Genomic DNA, 3,203 nt, shown 5'->3' on the forward strand with positions numbered 1-3,203 from the left:
AAAAAAAAAAAAAAAAAAAAAAAACCGAGTTAGAAGAACAGCGTCACAGTCAATGAGGAGACAGTGTTTCTCCTTAATACAATAAAACTCAATATAGAAAGAAGAAAATTAAAATTTGAACCATATTAAGACATATTAAGAGCAACTATTCATTAAAATGCATCAGTAAGAGAGAAAAGGTGGAAAATCAGAGTGGGAAAAGAGGTTTTGATTCTATATTCCCAGAAGAGTACATCAAGCCAGAGTATGTAAAGAATAATGTCAAACAAACAGAGAAAAGTAAAGAAAACACACTTGAAACTGGGTGAAAACGTTGAATGGATCCTACACAAAAGAAGATAAACAAATGACAAGTAAAAAAAATTTTTTTTGGAGATGGAGTCTCGCTCTGTCACCCAGGCTGGAGTGTAGTGGCATGATCTTGGCTTACCACAACCTCTGCCTTCTGGGTTCAAGAGATTCTCCTGCCTGAGCCTCCTGAGTATGTAGGATTACAGGCTCCTGCCACCACGCCCAGCTAGTTTTTGTATTTTGAGTAAAAACAAGGTTTCACTTGTTGCCCAGCCTGGTCTTGAACTTCTGACCTCAAGTGATCCACCTACCTTGGCCTCCCAAAGTGCTGAGATTACAGGCATGAGCCACCACCCCTGGCCTAAATGACCAGCAAAATTTGAGCAAATGTTTAATCCCTCTAGCTTCAGGGAAATGCTAAAAAAAATTAAAATTACAGTGAGATACTATTATCCAGATATCAGCTTAGCTAAAGGGAAAAACACAGAAACACCTAGTGCTGACAAGACCCTGGAGAGACCAGTCTTACCTGTAGAGATAGTGGGAGTTGAAACTGGAATAACCACTTTGGAAAACTATATGCAAACATCTATTAAGGCTGTATAGGGCCAGGCACGGTGGCTTATGCCTGTAATCCCAGCACTTTGGGAGGCAGAGGTGGGAGGATCGCTTGAGGTCAGTAGTCTGACGCCAGCTTGGACAACATAGGAAGACCCTATCTCTGCAAAAACTAAAAAATTGCCAGGCATGGTGATTCGTGCCTGTAGTCCATCTTCTCAGGAGGCTGAAGTGGGAGGATCACTTGAGCCCAGGAGATCAAGGCTGTAGTGAGTTATGTTTTGAGCCACTGCATTCCAGCCTGGGTAACAGAGCAAAACTCTGTCTCAAAAACAGCAGCTGTAGACTGGGCACAGTGGCTCACACCTGTAATCCCAGCACTTTAGGAGGCTGAGGCACTGCATTACTTGAGGTCAGAAGTTCGAGATCAGCATGACCAACATGATGAAACCTCGTCTCTACTAAAAATACAAAACATTAGCAGGGCATGGTAGCAAATGCCTGTAGTCCCAGCTATTTGGGAGGCTAAGGCAGGAGAATCTCTTGAACCTAGGAGGTGGAGGTTGCGGTGAGCCAAGATTACACCACTGCACTCCAGCCTGGGAGACAGAGCGAGACTCTGTCTCAAATAAACAAACAAACCCCACAAGCCGTATATATGTCTACCTTCTTTCCTTGCACACAGCATTTATCTCAATACTGTGCACATGTGCCCACCAATTTCATGTTCTCAGGGTCACAGAACCTGCAGTCATAATAGCTCTTGCTAGAAACCAATCAATGAAGCAGGAGAATGAATAAATACTGGGGCACCTGCACCTCTCGGATCTCCTCACAGCAATCAGAACTCACAGATGACAACCGGCACTACCTTAAGCACTGATCATCAAAGCTGAGGTTGATCCACACCGAAGACAGTGCATACCATGTGGTTCCCTACACATGAAAAGAAAACCAACAAAACAAATCCTAGATGCTGTTACAATACAGGGTGCCCTTGTGTGGGCAGGACAGGGTGGCAGGAAAAGGCACCTGTGGATGAAGCCACTATCTGTTCATTGATTTCAGCGCTGGGTACCTGGGTATGTTCAGTTAGTGAAAGTTCGTGAAGACGTGTGTGTCTGATTTTTTGCACTTTGCTCTATATAAGCTCTATGGCAATAACCATTGAGGGAAAGAGAATGAGAATAAACTCCTGCTTATGGCCAATCTGTAGCAAACTTCCACCTCACACAAGCAACCTCAGGACTATTGCCTTGTATACTGGGAATTTGCCTAAAGAGTAGATTTCAGCCACTCTTTCTATACACACATACACAAATGTAATACATCAGGAGATGGATATGTTCCTTTGCTTCATTGTAGTAATCATTTCACGACATATGTGTATCAAAACATCGTGAATGCCTTAAATATGTACAATTAAAAACAAAACACAGCCGGGTGTGGTGGCTTGTGTCTCTAATAGCAGCACTTTGGGAGACCGAGGTAGGTGGATCGCTTGAGGCCAGGAGTTCAAGATCAGCCTGGCCAACATGGTGAAACCCCATCTCTACTAAAATACAAAAATTAGCCTGGCGTGGTGGTGGGCACCTGTAGTCCCAGCTACTCGGGAGGCTGAAGTGCAAGAATCCCTTGAGCCCCGGGAGGCGGAGGTTGTGGTGATCTGAGATCATGCCATTGCACTTCAGCCTGGGCAACAGAGTGAGACTCCGTCTCAAAACAAACAAATTTTTAAAAACCCAACACCTAATCAATAAACAGATAAAAAATACAATCTCAATAGCCTTGGTCTCTGCAGTGACACTCCGTTTTTTCTTATTATTTTTCATGATCCTTTCCTTGTATAAATCTTCCTGGTTTGGTCTTCTGGGATGCAGTCAGATGCTAGCTATTTTGCCAATTTGGACCTGGGGCTAGGAACTTTAAGACACAATTAGCTTACATATTTAATCACATAGGGCAATTTCAATGTACTGAAGCCTTCCTCAGCATCTCAGCAAACTCTATTATACACATACAAATGACCCTGCCGGGGGTCCAGACACCAATCCTTTTACATTTTAAAGGGAAATTCAAATGTGCCACAAAGCCTGAGACCCCCTGAAATGACAGAAATGTCCCTCTTCTTGACATACAGTTGAAGGATTTGGAGGGTTTTTTTTCTTTTTTTGAGATGGAGTCTCGCTCTGTCACCCAGGCTGGAGTGCAGTGGTGTGACCTCAGCTCACCCAAAAATCCATCTCCTGGGTTTAAGCAATTCTCCTGCCTCAGTCTACCAAGTCACTGTTATTATAGGTGCCTGCCACCACACCCAAGCATGGTTTTGTTTTGCTTTTTTTTTTTTTTTTTTT

This window comes from Cebus imitator, unplaced genomic scaffold (genome assembly GCF_001604975.1).
Source record: "Cebus imitator isolate Cc_AM_T3 unplaced genomic scaffold, Cebus_imitator-1.0 Scaffold53, whole genome shotgun sequence".
Lineage (NCBI taxonomy): Eukaryota > Metazoa > Chordata > Mammalia > Primates > Cebidae > Cebus > Cebus imitator.